This window comes from Ostrinia furnacalis, unplaced genomic scaffold (genome assembly GCF_004193835.3).
Source record: "Ostrinia furnacalis isolate ACB-3 unplaced genomic scaffold, ASM419383v2 OfSCF0682, whole genome shotgun sequence".
Taxonomy (NCBI): domain Eukaryota; kingdom Metazoa; phylum Arthropoda; class Insecta; order Lepidoptera; family Crambidae; genus Ostrinia; species Ostrinia furnacalis.
The window spans coordinates 858,832-877,919 of record NW_021130921.1 but is presented as its reverse complement, the minus strand read 5'-3'; the positions used below and the strand labels follow the sequence as shown (position 1 = coordinate 877,919).

The 19,088-nt window shown below is 36.9% G+C and overlaps 1 protein-coding gene across 3 annotated transcripts in view; it reads right to left on the bottom strand.

Moving 5' to 3' along the window:
* The window catches only part of LOC114366751 (leucine zipper putative tumor suppressor 2 homolog), a 127,506-nt gene that overhangs the window by 4,796 nt on the left and 103,622 nt on the right, over positions 1–19,088 (bottom strand). The gene's annotated exons all lie outside the window — the stretch shown is intronic.

Here is a 19,088-nt window from a genome sequence, read left to right as displayed (position 1 = left end):
AATATTCGGCGTGGGTGAAATAATTGTTATTCCGCAATGTAATGCGAATGTCAAAGATATTTACGTCCCGAATCACGCACAGCCCAATCGTTATGTCATTACATTATACTTTACGACTTTAAGTAATTACTTATCTAATTGTTTTCCGCAATGATAAATAGGAATGATTATTTAAAATCTGTTCGCTAAATAAGTTTTATCACGGAATAAGTATTAAGTATTAGATAGATTATGCTTTAATTTAGGACTCTGACGTAAATTCGTGGCTAAAAATAATAAATTTAATTAAAATTCAGTACATCAGTAGTCTATTTTAGATGTCTAAACTTTCATCGATAAAATATTCAAAATACGATCGTCGTATAAACGACTCAATTAACGTCAATTAACGGACTTCTAAAATGTTTCCACACAATATCGGAATCGGAAACGCCACGGAACGAGTGCGATAAAATCATTAGTTTTATTATTATTGATTTCGGTAAATCAATCGGTAAAGAAAACAGAAACCATACATTTACATAAACGATTACGTTGACATCGACCATTGCGTTTTTATTTGAGAAAACAGTTTATAATGTTAGCGCTAAATATTAATTGGTGAGACCTAGAGGAAGATGAAGAAGGCTCATTTCATTTAAGAAGAATATTAAATTAAACAATATTATGTTATTTTATTTTAATTTTAAACATTGTTAAACCAATAAAATAAAATATATAAAATAGTCGTAGCAGAAATCCAGTTGTTGCAACCAATTAAGTAGGGAACGTAAGAAAAAAATATTTGGCTTATTATCTAATCAAAACACTGTTAATGTTTAATTGCTGAAGTGTCTATTTTACTAATTTATAAAGTAACATTTGTTTAAATAATTATAAATTAAATCTAATTGGCACGTTATAAAAAATATTAGTAAATCAGGTAATGTAAATGTTATTGAACAATAATTAATTTAAATCACGTTATGTAAGTTTTACTTTTAAGCAACTACGAACGAACTCTACTTATTCTGTCTTTTGGGGAGCCTTCTGGGTCCGTTCCTCTTTTGCGGCAAAACGGTAAGTTAAAGTTATTTTATTAGTTTGTTTGTCGGCCCCTTTGAATACATAATTCGGAAAGTAGGTGTCCGATTGCGTCTGATTGGGTCTAGGGTTGCCAAGTTTGGCCAAATATTATCTTGTCCGGCCTGTCCGGTTTCTTTTAGGCTTTTTATATGGTTGCCGCGCCAGTCGAAAGCACCGATGCACCGATGCCTACGATATCGAGCACATAATATTAATATTATTATGCACGTATCAGGATGTTGGGCTACCGATTCGAAGATGGCATGTTAGCTAAAAAGGTATGTCCGTCTTTTAGGGTTAAATGTCCGGCAAAATTAAGCAACGAGTCCGGCTTTTATTTTCTTGGACTTGGCAACCCTAAATGCGTTTGACTGTACCGATTGCATTGATCTTGTAGTTCCGCAATTACGGACGGCATATTAAATTACGTATTTTATTATATTTTTATCGCATTAATAAATAACATTAAGTTCGGTGATATTATGTACATTTAATCAATGTTCGGTTAATTCTTTTAATTAAATGTTTAAAGTCAGTAATTAAGAATGATTCATTTTGTAATCAGTCGTTAAGGGTGACAATTGAAAAGCTGACGGCAGTGCTAATGAAAGGGGATTCTACGCGGGCAATATTTTTTGTAATTTGTGCCTGCAAAGTGGCCTGTTGCAATTATTATAAAAGTTATATTTTCAAAAGTGCAGGATAAGATATTGTAATAAAACCATTTTCTCTTTAAAAGCTAGTTCATGTAAATAAAAGTGTTTGCTTGGTTTTCATCAACATTTATAATTTGTATTTTAACTAAATAAAATATTATAAAAAATAATAAATTGTAGAGAGCGAAGATTACACTTAAAAACTATAATTACAAATAGTTTAATTAAATAAGCAAAATTAACCACCACGCGTACCTACAGGGTGATTAAGTTTATAGTTGCAACTACCCCTCAATCAAGAAGATTATAATTAACTATGACCTTTACCACATAATGATCTATTTTTTCATAGCAGATACCTTTCCATTTCACGGTATGAACACGTCAGTCTACAATGGTATGACTAGGAAAAAAATTAAGTCAAAATTAAAGTTTTTTTTATACATTTGTGCGCAAGGCCGTACTTATTTAGGTCTAAGTACCTATAAGTCTTTATTAATATATGCTTTAAGGTTACCACAGTTGACTGAGCTTCATAACGAAGGGATAAAAGAAGGGTTTTTTTTAGAAAAAAAAGCCTTCTTGCAGCAAAACCTGGTACGTATAGGCGATAGCACGTCAGGCTGCGTCCCGATTTCATTCCAGCTGATGCGCAATTCGGATTCGACGAAACAACGGATTTAAATTCCGAACACCTTATTGTTTCACTAAATACACAAATGTTCGTGAAGCGTTTCTCATGCCAACAAAACGAAAACTTCATTGGTAGAGTTATTTTTACATCAGAGAAAATTTCTTCAATCCCCTCTCAGATTTCATTAAACATGCTATTCCATGTACATGTCATGTCATGCTTCAAAACAACAACGGCTTGATAACGAGGGCAAGATGCAAGAAATATGTAAAGAAACGGTAACCCTGCGCCTGGTCGCGGTCGCTGCGCGTCGCGGGCCGCCGAGCGTGGCGGGAACTGCCTACGGTGATGGAAGAATCCAATATTTTATGGTAAGAATGACAAGAAGGCAATCCAAAGCAACCGAGATAAAGCATTGTTAAAGGTAAGTGGTAGCGGGCAAAGCATATTGCTCTTAGAACTAACGGACGCGGAGGGAGGAAAGTTCTCTAGTGGTGACGGCAAGACGCAGGTAGTCGTGTAAGGGAAGCATCTGAATGCAGACAGCGCAAGACCGATTGTTGTAGAAATACTTGGGGGAGGCGTTTGCTTCGATCATTTTATTCATAAAAAGAATCATATTGTAGGTATTTCCTTCAGATTATTAAGTATCCGTCTGAACGTATGTAGCTACTAACCAAACTGGAAACAATTTACACAATTCCCATCTGGGAATCGATACCTCTGGAGCGAAAGAATCATGGTCTCCGAAAAAATTGTTTGCTTCGGTTATGTGACAGATGTCTCCCCCTTATGATAATTGTGTTTATTTATTTTTAGTTTGGTCTCACTTAAAATAGAAATACCTTTACCTACCCTCCGAAAGAAGATGGTTTGTGTTATTTTCAGTAGAGAATCAACATAAACTGTTTAATAAAACTAAGTGTGTCTGAAGTTTTGTATTCGTTTCACGATACGGCGACCCATTAGGCACTCAAACGAATCGAAATCGACACTGAATATTGTTGACAATTTTCCCGTACTACTAGGTTAGTGTTAATAAATCTTGTGTTTAAAGCCTGGAAAATATTATTGATTCCGAGTGTGTCTCGCCCATCAACAGAACAGTACTCCAGTTCACATAAGGGCGTATTTTACATTTTATTGCATTTACAGTACTAACGGCACACAGATCATGAGAGAAAATGGTGCGAAAAAACTGAATCTAATTTACATTTTGATACGCGATTTTATCTGTAATTCAATTAACAAAATGTATTTTTTATATAAAAAAGAGATAAGTGAAATAAGAGTTTATTTCAATATATAATTAAGAACGCTAATTAGTTTTAATATCAATTACTTATCTTAGTAATTAGCATAAAACCATTGAGATTTCTATGCTAATGAACAATTTTCTTTACAAGATTGAGTGAAAATATCTCTACTTATTAATTATGCAGATTTTCTATTTACATACAAAAGAAAAACCACAATTCCTTCTTTTATGATGTGTTGAAAATAATAATTTTAAGTGAAATACAAAAGTAACAACGTAGAGTAAAATTGGGTTGCGTTTAATATTCGATGAAGCGAATCATTATAGTGATTACAGTTTTTTGAATCATAAAATATACATTCCCAATACAATGATTGTTTTTTGCTATAGCAGTGTTGAACTAGAGTTGTTTAACTCGATTACTGAGCCACAATAGTTGCAATATTGTTAAAATAAGTAATTAGGTACCTAACTTACGTTCAAAGTACGCCAAACTAATGTAAGTAAAGAAAGAAAGAAAGTAACTCTACATTATTATTTATTTAATAGTAGCGGCCCACCCCGGCTTCGCACGGGTGTAATGGATTTTCTCAGCTTTTCTCTTCTATAATATGCATGTTTTATACATAGAAACTGTTGTGTATTGTTGATTCACTCTATCCATTAAAAAAAACCGCATCAAAATCCGTTGCGTAGTTTTAAAGTACTAAGCATACATAGGGACATGACATACAGACAGGAAAGCGACTGTTTTATACTATGCAGTGAAGTGCTCGCCAAAAGTAGTGATAAATCGTTCGAAAGTAGGCAGTCGTTACGGTCATGAGTTTCGAGCAATGTCGGAATTGGGAACCACTATTTTGAATTTAGAAGCCTTGCACAATCGATTAGGTCTTATCCAACGGCCGAGCATTTGATAAATAAATAAAAGCACGTAGTACCTACCTACCTAATAAAAACAGTTGGTCATCCATGACCAGTAGGTAGTGAAAGGTAAAGTTTTTCTTCTAGTAGTTCTAAGACATTTTTAGCTGAAAAATTTCAATTACATTTCCGATTGAGAGCGATGAGCAGCAACAAACATGGTTAGTGTAAACGTACCTTAACTAGTCGGACCTTGGTAATTTAGCGTGACGATAGCATTGAGGTTGTATAATTAGTTTACTGGAAGTTTTAAGTAAAGGATAATGGGTATGAGTAATAGTACTAATGGGATTAGTTTTCCAGATACTGTAATTCATTTCAAATACATGTTGGAACTTTGGAAGGTCTAAATTGAAATGAAATGAAATGAATCTTTTAATCAATTTAGACCAAGATTTGGCGCTATGAAACGGTAGCCATTAATGGTCTCTTACGCCCGTATTCACAAACACTATGAGGTCTCACACAGAGCTCTATTCAACGCTGTGCGTTCGATTAGCTGCTTCACTTAAGCATCGTTTGTGAATAGGGGCGTTAATTTCCTAATTTTTTGGGCTCTACGTTTCGAGACAATTTAGACAGGGGAGTAAAATTACCTTGCTTAATATGATTGGAAGACATGAAGGCAATAATATGAACATGCAAAAAGATTACAGAACTACTGTATTTCGTTAAGCCTTGTTAGAAGATAAATATCTTTCGGCTTCCAAACGACCATTCCTACCTCGATGATGACACTCATCACAAAATACTCTACATTTGCTAATAGAGACGTATCGCTGATCGCTGTATAGTCAACAGCACATCAAACTTCACATTTTTATTGCAAATTCGTCTCTATTACAACTGAATAAGATACAGTGTTAAGCTAGACGTGCCGTTTGTACATCACAGCGAATGCAAACGAGATCTGCGTGTGCGCCGGCGCGTGGTTCCTGCATCTCTTCGCAACATCCCATTGTTAGGCGAAGGCTGAACCGATGCGCGATACGCGACATGATATGTACTTGAAGGTAGACGCTGATTAAGGTTATCTAAATATAATAACTCAAAGGTGACTGACTGACTACATAGTGATCAATCAACGCACAGCCCAAACCACTGGACGGATCGGGCTGAAATTTGGCATGCAGGTAGATGTTATGACGTAGGCATCCGCTAGGAAAGGATTTTACGAAACTCCACCCCTAAGGGGGGAAACGGGATTTAAGCAAAATCTTTGCCTTTTAGTAAATTAGAGAGGGTCCCGCAGATAATGATGAAGTCAAATAAAAAATGACTATATTTGTTAGGACTACTTTACAGTGTTTACCAACAGTCAAATCTTGAAAAGAAAAAAATATTATTATAATCAAGTAACAAACATCAATGAGCAGAGTACAAAAGTCAAACAGTTCTTTTATGTATTAGGGTGCGATTTATAGCATTGAAACATCATAAATTGTACTCGTAGAGAATCAATAATGAAAAATGTTGAGGGAAAAGCCAATGTACCGGAAACTACATTTTTTAAGGATTATAACAGCACTTTGAAGTTAATTGCGAGTACAAGATATAAGAATATAAAGAAAACCTCATGTCATATCTTTTTATTAAGTATATCCTATTATTATTACATCTTCACACATGACTGACATGACACATGATCACAGTTGACTGTACCATAGCAAAACCCACAAAAACTACGTTTCGTGCCGATCGTTGGTTTTCGATCCATTTACGTATGAAACAGTAATTGTACTAATTGAAGCTGCATGGAACAAAAACACATGTTCTCTACGTTGGACATAAGTGGGCAATTTGTGCTAATTGGAAAATGCTCGTCACGATCGTGTCGTGAAGCGATGGTAGTAGTTGTAGAGTCGTTGCTTCAAAGACAGACGGATCCGAAGAAGTACGAGTATAGTTGTTGCAATTCACGAAGGCGAGTGAGCTTTACATGTGTGGTGGCTCGCTACTGTTATTTTTCAAAAGTTTTGATAGACAGTACACTATCGTTATGTTATGTGCATGTACACGTACACACACAAGCAAAGCTCACTCGACTTCGTGAGTTACAAGACTTACAAGAACTATAGCACCCAGTTACCACCCAATAATGTTGGTTATAGACGGACGATCTGGTGAAGGTTGCGGGAAGCGCCTGGATGCGGGCTTGTGGAAATCCTTGGACCTTTGTCCAGCAGTGGACGGCACTTCTTCTTCTTATTCGTTACACTCTTGGCAGAGCGGTCGTGGTCACGTTGAGGCGTTGTTTACATCGGTTGTAGATGCGCTGGACCGACCAAGTGAAATCGGCAGTGGGAGACGGCGTATGTGACTGCACCAGACAGTCTGCTAACAGAGAGAGATGGCGGGAGGTCGTGCGGCGAGATTTGTATCCGCCTCTACAACCGATGTGGACGGCACTAGGTTCAAACAAATGCTGCCTGTACCTCACCAAATAAAATTTTCAACTAAATGCAGCCTCATGGCAAGGTACAATATAAAGTGCTCTGAGTTTTTTATTTATTAATATACCGAAAATTATCACACTTTCTTCAGCACTTCAGGGGTGAAAACGTTATAAAACGTAGTAACTTTGACATTTACAAAGGGAAATATTGATGAAATTAATCAAAAACTTACTTAAGTGCTTAATTAAGTAAGTACCTACTTAACCGTTAACGATTTCGATATTTTTTAGCAGATAGCTAATTGCTCATTATGTGCTAAGTTGGTTACAAGCCTCACCTTAGCTCACCTGCAATTAAACCTAGGACTTACAACATAGGACCTATGCAAGAACTAGACCTAATGGATCCTTTTAGAGCCGTAACTTGAAACGAAATCAAGGTAGTTGCAAAACATGCGTAGAGGAAATGACTGACAGCTCTTAGTAGTGTAGAGTACGGGAGATCAATGACTGAGTATGTAATGAAAGTAAATTGTAACTACATAAGTAATACCTGTGTAATAAGGTCTAAAAGCAGTGTTAATAAATAAATAAGACTATATTCCGGGCTTTTTCAAGGCGAGAGTGAATAGGCACTTACTTACAGGGCAGATAATGTACCATCCTAGACTGCATCCTAGTATGTTAAGTGTGATGACACTTAACATCAGGTGCGATTGTGGTCAAATACCTGCCTTCTTATGCATAAAAATCAAGTAGGATCTGTTTTCGAAATTGTTGGAATTTATTTTTGACTTAGCTTTGCCCTATACCTAATTAGAAGAAGGAAGAGAAAATTATTTTACTCATAACGTTAATTTACTTCAACAACACATTAAACAGAGAACGGGCAGCAGCACTCCCTGAAAAACATCAATCTTTTAAACTGCGATCTCCAACTCGCCTGCCAAGAGTGAGGATTATGGCAAAAGCCTCCACTTTAGTGGAGAAGGCTCATAGTCCGGCAGTGGATTGTAAAGGGCTGTTGATGATGATGATGCTGACGATGATGATGATGTTAATTTACTTCGGTATTATAACGTCTGCCCTAGATCTTAAATCTACTCAGCAGTTTACATGCCGTGAATATTGTTAAACATCATTGAAGATTTTTATTTTCTAATCAATAACACGATTTATAAAAATAATAGTTTAGCAGTAGTATCGTAGTAAGACATTTATCAATATGATTGCTAAGAGGAGGATTGGAACATATAAAAATAATATACAAAAATAAATAGGACACGTTGTTCAGTTTGTACAATTTAAACTAATGAATGTTAGTAGTCGATACAAATTTATTAATAACAATTAGTAAATCATTTTTGTTTATTTATTTATCTTTAAGTGACTTCCTTTCATGAAGAATAGATAGTGTGATGAGTCAATCTGTCTATACGTATTGTCTTAATATAATTTAGTCAATTAGTAATTTATATTTAAGCTAAAGATAAAAAAAAACTAATGGAAAAGTGATATTTGATCACTCGACCATTTGGTTAAAGTAATAGATTGTTTTCGGATGTCCTATGTTCAGGTTTTTCAACTGGATTGGTCCGATTAAGAATTGTCAGACGACTAATGACGAAAAATGACAATCACAAACAAGTGACAATCTCAGGGCAGATAAAGTTTATTTAAAGAGTAGACGAGTCATTAAAGTAAGTAGATCTTTTGACCTCATTAGTAAAATAATGAAATCTGTTTTCATTGCAAAACATGATAAATAAAGGAAACGCTGCGCATGCGCCGATAGCGGCGGAAACAATGCGATGACTAAGGCACTGATAGACAATTAGNAATACGCGTGCGTGAGTCAATGTTCGCTCGTATGACGCCTTGTCGAATAGTATCCTGTAGGTGGGCCATCGTGCGTGTTTTGTTTTCGATGTAAACCAATGTAAACTCGCGGAGATGAACAGGCCTGGTCATAGGCTTTTATGAGAGTTTTGGAATGAGTTAATCCTGGCGTGTCTGTCCATGCCTTCAAGGATTTGTTTAAATAGATGTTCTCCAGGGTCGTTCGAGCGAACGTCAGGCAAACTCCTCGCACATTGAGAGTACCCGCCGCCAACATAATTATAGTGAATGGCGGCAGATGGACAGGATTTACATCATCGCGTTTTGCGTCGAGTTCAGTTGTGCGCTGCTCCTTGAATTCGCGGACTTGCCTCTACATAACACAATCTCCCGCCATTCTAGGTGCTGCGCTGCCAAACCTTCCCATTGTGATTCGAGAGGGCCCATTTTGCATCTTTTCGTATGCTGCTTCTGGACATTTTTGTACTTGACTATCTGAGGAGTTGACCGCCATGTTTCCGCTTACCCTCCTCAAGTTCAAAGTAGAAGATTGATTCCTACTACGCTTATTGAGGGCAAAAGACGCAGGAGAACAAAGTAACTGACATAGCCCACAGAATCGCTAAAATCAAGTGGAAGTGGGCGGGGCACATATCTCGTAGAGCTGATGGCCGGTCGGGCAGTAAAGTTCTTGAGTGGCGACTACGAGCCGGAAGACGTAGCGTGGGCAGGCTTCCACTAGGTGAACCGACGATTTGGGGAAGGTCGCAGAAAGTGCCTGGATGCGAGCGGCGCAGGACGTCTTTCGGCTGAAACGAAAGAACTAACGCTAAGAGAGATGGCTTAGCTAAATAAATAGCCAAAATGGACCCTCGTAAAGCACTTGCATTTGATCTGATCACCATGAAGTCCATGGTCTTGACAATGACCACACTGAGTGAGAACCTCGCAAGTTTCTTAACTTTGGAAATGATCCATAAGGCTGGCAAGTCGCCTAACGAATTCTCTTATCGCTCAATTAATCTGACATTTGTATTGTTAAAATTATGGAAAAGGATCATTCTTGCTCGTTTATTCGCTTGCCTAAGTATGACCCATGTAATATAGTAAACAAGAACACATACTTTGGCAGAAACCATACCAACTATAATCAGTACAATGTTTGGAAAAGAAAGAATCCTGTACGTCTGCTTTCGCTGCGGCTTCAGCTGGGTTTATCATATAGGACTATTCTATGAAATTAAAAAGTACCTTCTAGCACACTTCTACTACCTCCTGGTGGATTCTTATCTCAGTGACAGACAGTGTTAAATCAAACTTGGTGACAAAATATTCTCTTTTTAGCTGCAGAGCTGGAGTACCCCAGGACTCTGTACTTGGTCCGTTACTCTATAACATCTACTAGTAAAGTAGCCCAGACACCAGAAAGCTGCGGCCTTCCTCAAATGTAACTGTGATCTTAAAGTGACTAGACTGTTGCAAACTCAACTGCTTGGCTGACCAAGTGGCGCATGTGCTAACCTAAGCCCCGAAGTCTCACCATATTATCATTTAAGATGTGAAACTTATCCTCCGGCCAATCTAGACCTCGACACATTGCTGCAATCAACCTGCATTAAAATCCTGGACCGTAGGATGACATGGAAAGACCATAAATATAAATAAAACAGGACTGAAAATAATATTCCACCGACAGTCAGCTAATCCAACATTAACTATGTGCCTCCAAAGAGCTCAAAAATACAATATGTTAAGGGTACTTTTATCGGCACACTGGTACGCTCGCCTTTAGGAAATACACGAGAACCTGATGTCAGCCAAACCCGCTATCGAAATATCAAAGTATCTATGATCAAGAGAGCTAATTTACTAGGGTTTACCACTGCTCTAGTGGCTCAAACCCCAACCAACTGCAAATCACCTGATTAGTCTTAATGACAGATATTAAAAAAGCAGATTTTAAAAAAAACCTAATGAACAAAGGTCAAACAAGGTCACGCCGCCGACGCCGCCGCCGCCGAGGTCAAAAAGTCGGCGCGCCGCCGCCGGCCAATTGTATATCGGCGCCCACCTCTAATTGACATACAACCGGACTTTAAGTTTGGGCGGCAAAATGCTCATACGCGAGCACTCACGTTTCACGGAAAGGCGCGACTACTCTAGGGTTAAAAATATTTTCAAATACACACGTAGTACGTAGTTATTATGTAATGTGTTTTCAGTGTTCCTTGAAACCAAATGTAACGCACTAAACTATTCCTTGACGCTTCAAGGACGCCTTTTAGACGCGCTAACGAAATCAATGAAACCTCGATTTTGACTAACATTTTATCTATACATATTTATAAAAGCGAAAGTCACTGACTGACTGACTCATTCACTTGTCATGAAATCTCAGAAACTACAAGTGCTAGGAGTCTCAAATTTTGCATGGAGGTTCCTTTTAGAACGTAAGTGCTCATTAAGAACGGATTTTACGAAACTCTACCCCTAAGGGGCCCGGTTTACCCCCTTAGGGGGAGGATCCACGCGTACGAAATTACGGGCGGCCGCTAGTGTCTAATATTTAGGATGCTCGCGCGCTTGAAGTAAAAATTTAATAAAAAAAGAGTTGTTCATCCATGACCAAGGTAGTGAAAGGTAAAGTTTTTATATTAAATATTGGCGGGACTAAGACATTTTTAGCTAAAAAATTTTCAATTACATTTCCGATTGAGAGCGATGAGCAACAACAAACATGGTTAGTGTAAACGTGTCTTAAGTAGTCGGACCTTGGTAATTTAGCGTGACGATAGCATTGAGGTTGTATAATTAGTTTACTGGAAGTTTTAAGTAAAGGATAATGGGTATGAGTAATACTAATAGTGCTACTGGGATTAGTTTTCTAGATACTGCAATGCATTTCAAATCCATGTTGGAACTTTGGAAGGTCTAAATTGAAATGAAATGAATCTTTTAATCAATTTAGACCAAGATTTGGCGCTTATGAAACGGTAGCCGTTAGAGTCTCTTAATCTCCTTATCAAAATCAAAAATATTTTATTCAATTTTGACCACTGGTAGCACTTATGAACGTCAAATACAGTAAAAAAGTAGCCCTTAAGGGGCAGTTTACCACGTCTCCTTATCTTTTGGGCCCTACCAGCGTTTCGAAACAAACATAATGGCAAGTGCTGAAAAGAAACGCTGGAACAAACTCAGTCATTTTAGACATGGGAGCAACTACTTACTATGAATGAAAGACAAGGCAATATTAACATGCAAACAGAACTAAACTGCGTTTCGTTAAGCCTTGTTAAAAAATAACATCTTTCGGCTTCCAAACGACCATTCCTACCTCGATGATGACACTCATCACAAAATACTCCACATTCGTTAATAGAGACGTATCGTTGATCACTGTATAGTCAACAGCACATCAAACTTCCCGTTTTGATTGCAAATTCGTCTCTATTACAACTGAATAAGATACAGTGTTAAGCTAGACGTGCCGTTTGTACATCACAGCGAATGCAAACGAGATCTGCGTGTGCGCCGGCGCGTGGTTCCTGCATCTTTTCGCAACATCCCATTGTTAGGCGAAGGCTGAACCGATGCGCGATACGCGACATGATATGTACAGTCGCGGAATGAAAAGGTTCGTCACCTTAGTGTCGGTTTTCGCTTGCACTAGGTACTGTAAGAGTCAAACCTGCCAACATAACAGTGCAAGAAACAGTGCTGCTAACATTTAAATAAATATGACGTTTGCTAACGAATAAGGTTTTGCTTGTATATTTTTCTATCCCATCAGTGCAATGCAATGATGACATTGACCAACCGACAATAGTTTTTTTTATTTTATAAGAAATAATAATGGCAGGTTAAACCAAAAAGAAGGTTTTAGTTTATCAATCATCATCTTCTTGACAAGATAAATCGTCAAACAACTTTGATCTGAATAATTTTGAACTTTACTGACGAACATTTAAAGATTATTTTCTCTAACTCGAGATTATTCTGTAACATAGTTTCAAAAGGTAATATGTGCTCGCGATTCGTTGAAGGAATCAATTTGAAAACTGACGAACCTTTTCATTCCGTGACTGTACTTGAAGGTAGACGCTGATTAAGGTTATCTAAATATAATAACTCAAAGGTGACTGACTGACTACATAGTGATCTATCAACGCACAGCCCANACGGAAAGTTAGGTTTGTATTCTAATTTTCCGTATTTGTTTCTGGCAAGTCGGTCAAATGGACGAAAACAGGAGCTGGACGGAAAACCGGCGCAATTACCCTATGTACCTATGGTAATTTAAATTATGTAAATAATTTATTGTAGAAAATATTTAATTACTCTTATAGTAGGTAGGTACCTGCCATAACAAAAAAAAAAAAGTTTGGTAGATGATAATTACCTATTAATATTTTATTACGAAAATTGGAAATCTTTAAGAAGTTTTGTTTTTCGTTCCCGCGCGCGCGACTTCCCCGCGCCCCGCCGCGCCGGGGCCAGCCAGGGTGTGGGGCGGGTGAGCGCGCGCTTCTTGGAGGATTGGAGGTTGAATCTTTTGCTGCTTATGCTGAAATTAGCCGAGTCAAGTCAAAAAACAGAGGAGTGGGGATGAAATTCATTCATAATTCATCCCCACTCCAGTTTTTTTGACTTGACTTGGCTAATTTATCATATTTTGTGCTTTAGTGCACTATTTAAAACTACCTTTTTCCATTCATTCATCATTCCATTTATTGTTGCCCGATTGTAACAAGAAGAGATAAGGTTTCCTAAAGTTGAACATTTTGAAAGGGTCATTTCGCTGGTTTTCGTCCTGCGATGCGACCAGCTTTGTGATGCGAAATGAATAATCTTGAATAAGTAGGTACCCTTACTTATAATTATGTACCTATCATAATTATGTCGTTTTAGTCTTTATTATAATAATATAGTTTTCACTAGTTTTCGTCCAAAAATATTGGGTTTTGTCCTAGTGTAGTAGATACGCTAGCTAGTAATCGACCACTGTGTAGAAAAAAGAGTACAGAACTATAGATTGTGGTATATCATTTGAAAGGTAATTTTGTTAGCTTTCAAATGATATCAAAAAGATTTAAATTTTCTTACCTCAATTTAGGGAATTATTGCAATAGGTCGAAAGACAAATGGACGAAAGTAATCTACAAGAAGAGATAATTTTAATTTTCGTCCATCCCAGTACTTGTTCATGGAGTCATTAACGAAAACACATCAACATTTAAAGCTATGTCTTACAAAACTTACGCGCAAAAAGCAAATCTAGTATGTAAAATCATCAAACTTCTAATGCTCGTAACAGTCGTAACTCAGTTCAGACTGAGTTTAGAGGTATACATGTAATTAAGTAAGTTTGGTTTATTACACTATTTTGTAACTAAAAAACATGGTTTGGTCGATGGCCGCGCGAAAAAAAGACGCCAATTTCCGGCATTGTCTTTTATTTAAATCTTTTAGCTAACAAAATCACCTTTCAAATGATATACCACAATCCNGCCTTTAATGGATGGTATTGTTTGTTTACACATAAAATGTCATTATTTTGTTGCAATTTCTTACAAAACTTGCGCCCAAACAGCAAATCTAGTATGAAAATCATCAAACTTCTGATGCTCGTAACTCAGTTCAGACTGAGTTTAGAGGTATACATGTCATACTAAGTTTGGTTTATTACACTATTTTGTAATCAAAAAACAAGGTTTGGTCGATGGCCGCGCGAAAAAAAAAAGACGCCAATTTCCGGCATTGTCTTTTGGCATGCAGGTAGATGTTATGACGTAGGCATCCGCTAAGAAAGGATTTTACGAAACTCCAGCCCTAAGGGGGGAAACGGGATTTAAGCAAAATCTTCTTTGCCTTTTAGTAAATTAGAGAGGGTCGTGATCCCGCAGATAATGATGAAGTCAAATAAAAAATGACTATATTTGTTAGGACTACTTTACAGTGTTTACCAACAGTCAAATCTTGAAAAGAAAAAAATATTATTATAATCAAGTAACAAACATCAATGAGCAGAGTACAAAAGTCAAACAGTTCTTTTATGTATTAGGGTGCGATTTATCCCTTTCAGCCCAGCCGAACACAATTGTGACGTTAGTTTGAAGTAAATTTTTGGCGGTATTTTAAGGCGTAAGTGATCGGGCCCACAGCCGCACGATTGTGACGGATATGTTCTATCTATTGGTGTGAGAAAGATAGCCAGCAAGCGCCGCGAAGTTTAAATTAAAACGGGTTCATTTTGCCGTTTCTGTTGTTTGGGGTATCGCTGCGTGTGAGTGATTCTAATTACATTAAAATTATGCCATTGCTATGTTATTATTGTGATTTATAGTTAATTATGAACTGTTTTACGTAACAGTGAATAAATTTGTTTGTATTTTTGGTTAATTCTCAAGAAAAAGTGTCACAGAAGTATAAAGTCACAATTGTATCACTGCGGGCCCAACTAGGTACTACATTGCCATGGCTAGATCATTATTTTTCCTTAATTACGATACAATTGGGGAGTTACTGGAACAGTAAGATATGGAAGATATTCATGAGGCATGTGTGCAAGATTAGAAGATTCTTACTCCTCCAAGAATGATGCTCCACTCTCATCTTTGAGGGCAACCTCTAATCAAAATGACGGCAAATGAATAAAAAAAAAAGATTTCGTGGCAAGACTACTAGTCAAGCTCAAGATAATTAAAGTAATGAACAGCCCAAATCATTAGCGGAGTACTTAGAAATTTATTTTAATGCCGATCTGTTTGTAACGTTTGCTATCGCTGCTGCGCAATATTAAATGGCCGATAAAGGCCAGCAAATGAAATCGCAATGTAGATCTAATGAAATCAAAATAATCTTTGGAGTTCATGGGACTATGAATTGCATTAAATGCCCTCGAATCAAAATTTTTTGTATTGTGACTTTGAATGAGTTGGGCCCACGATGATACAATTGTACGCCCCCTGAAAAACCATGAAAACAACATAGTACCACTGAAAATATTCAATTTTCATTTTCTCTGATCCCCAAAGATAATGAATATCGAGTTTTTTTATTACTACCTTGTTTAGTTTCGTCGTGGGTCTGAAAGGGTTATAGCATTGAAACATAAACATCATAAATTGTACTCGTAGAGAATCAATAATGAAAAATGTTGAGGGAAAAGCCAATGTACCGGAAACTACATTTTTTAAGGATTATAACAGCACTTTGAAATTAATTGCGAGTACAAGATATAAGAATATAAAGAAAACCTCATGTCATATCTTTTTATTAAGTATATCCTATTATTATTACATCTTCACACATGACTGACATGACACATGATCACAGTTGACTGTACCATAGCAAAACCCACAAAAACTACGTTTCGTGCCGATCGTTGGTTTTCGATCCATTTACGTCTGAAACAGTAATTGTACTAATTGTAGCTGCATGGAACAAAAACACATGTTCTCTACGTTGGACATAAGTGGGCAATTTGCGCTAATTGGAAAATGCTCGTCACGTTCGTGTCGTGAAGCGATGGTAGTAGTTGTAGAGTCGTTGCTTGAAAGACAGACGGTTATGAAGAAGTATAGTTGTTGTGATTCACGAAGGCGAGTGAGCTTTGAGTGTGGTGGCACTGGTGGTTGACTACTGTTCTTTTTTCAAAAGTTTTGATAGACTGTACACTATCGTTATGTTATGTGCATGTACACGTACACACACAAGCAAAGCTCACTCGACTTCGTGAGTTACAAGAACTATACCTACTTAGCACCCAGTTACCACCCAATAATGGTTATAGACAGACGATCTGGTGAAGGTAGCGGGAAGCATCAGGATGCGGGCAGTGCAAGACCGGCCGTTGTGGAAATCCTTGGGTATTTATCCAGCAGTGGATGGCACTAGGTTCAAACAAATGCTGCCTGTTACCAGTAGCGTAACTATTTGTTTTTTTTTTCAGGGGGGCTTGGCGATTAGGGACTTGGGCCCGGGCCCCCTTGGGTTGCGGGCTCGTGGCATTTTGTCAGCCCTGCCACCCAATAGTTACGCCACTGCTTGTAGCTCACCAAATAATGGTCTCCACTAAATGCAGTCTCATGGCAAGGTCCAATATAAAGTGCTTTCAGTTTTTTATTTATTAATTATACCGAAAATTACGTATTACATATTACACCTTTTTTAGCGCTTCAGGGGTGAAAAAGTTATAAAACGTAGTAACTTTGACATTTACAAAGGGAAATATTTATGAAATTAATCAAAAACTTACTTAAGTGCTTAATTAAGTAAGTACCCACTTAGCCGTTAACAATTTCGATATTTTTTAGCAGATAGCTAATTGCTCTTTATGTGCTAAGTTGGTTACAAGCCTCACCTCAGCTCACCTGCAATTAAACCTAGGACTTACAACATAGGACCTATGCAAGAACTAGACCTAATGGATCCTTTTAGAGCCGTAACTTGAAACGAAATCAAGGTAGTTGCAAAACATGCGTAGAGGAAATGACTGACAGCTCTTAGTAGTGTAGAGTACGGGAGATCAATGACTGAGTGATGAAAGTAAATACAAGTAATACGTAATAATGTCTAAAACCTGTGTTAATAAATAAATAAGTATATAGGTATATCTGTTTTATAAAAGTTGGAATTTATTTTTGACTTTGCTGTGCCCTATACCTAATTTGAAGAAGGAAGAGAAAAATATTTTACTCATAACGTTAATTTACTTCAACAACACATTAAACAGAGAACGGGCAGCAGCACTCTCTAAAAACGTCAATCTTTTAAACTGCGATCTCCAACCCGCCTGCCAAGTGTGGGGATTATGGCAAAACCCTCCACTATAGTGAAGGAGGCTCATAGTCCAGCAGTGGACTGTAAAGGGACTGTTGATGATGATGATGATGTTAATTTACTTCGGTATTATAACGTCTGCCTAAGATCTCAAATCTACTCAGCAGTTTACGTGCCGTGAATATTGTTAAACATCATTAAAGATTTTTGTTTTCTAATCAATAATACGATTTATAAAAATAATAGTTTAGCAGTAGTATCTTCGTAAGACATTTATCAATATCATTGCTAAGAGGAGGATTGGAACATATAAAAATAATATACAAAAATAAATAGAACACGTTGTTCAGTTTGTACAATTTATACTAATGAATGTTAGTCATCAATACAAATTATTAATAACAATTAGTAAATCATTTTTGTTTGTTTATTTATCTTTAAGTGACTTCCGTGTGATGAGTCAATCTGTCTATACGTATTGCTTAAAAATAATGTATAAATCAGTAATGGAAAATTGACCTTCGTGGTCACTTTGTTACAGTAATAGGTTTATTCCACTTTGATCACCTGGCTTTGATGACCCAGGTGATCAAAGTCCACTTCCAGCGACAATTTAGTGTCCTTTGATCACCGACAGATACGATGCCCTGGGTGATCAAAGTGAACTCCAGTTAATTATTATTTTAGTGTCCTTTGATCACCTACATACAAATCACAACTCCTCTGAATAGTCACATGTCCAATTGTTATACTTACATATTTTGTTTTATAACATTTTGGATATTTTCTAAAAACCGCAACAAACAAATTGGACATGTATGTGACTATTCAGAGGTATAATTATTTATAGGTGATCAAAGGACACTAAAATAATAATTTAACTTGAGTCCACTTTGATCACCCAGAGCATCGTATCCGTGGGTGATCAAACGACACTAAAATGTCGCTGGAAGTGGACTTTGTTCAGTTAAACTATAAACTAGGTTCAGTTTTTTATGTAGGTAATTTACAGCAGAATTGAATCAACCGAATTGTCTGAAAATAAACGTGATTCCTTGCTCTGGAGAATACTACGCCATCAGTCCGTTTGAGTAGTATCTGACGACTATAAACCCTTATAAAACCTGTGTCATTCAGGGTAGTTCAACTTTATTTAAAGAGTAGACGAGTCATCAAAGTAAGTAGATCCTTTGACCTCATTAGTAAAATAATGAAATCAGTCTGTTTTCATTGCAAAACACGATAAATAAAGGAAACGCTGCGCATGCGCCGATAGCGGCGGAAACAATGCGATGACTAAGGCACTGATAGACAATTAGTGTTTTGGTAACATTTGCCGATTGTACTGAGAAACTGGGCGTTCTTATATCAAAAACAAAAACCGGTATTTTGAGAGAGATTAGGTACTAGAACACCGTCCTATAATATTGATTAGTTTCTGCAGTTTAAAGTTTAAGTCTTAATATAAATAAATATTATACGACTGTCTTCTGAATGAACATGTTGAGAAATAAAATTACAATTGTCGTAATA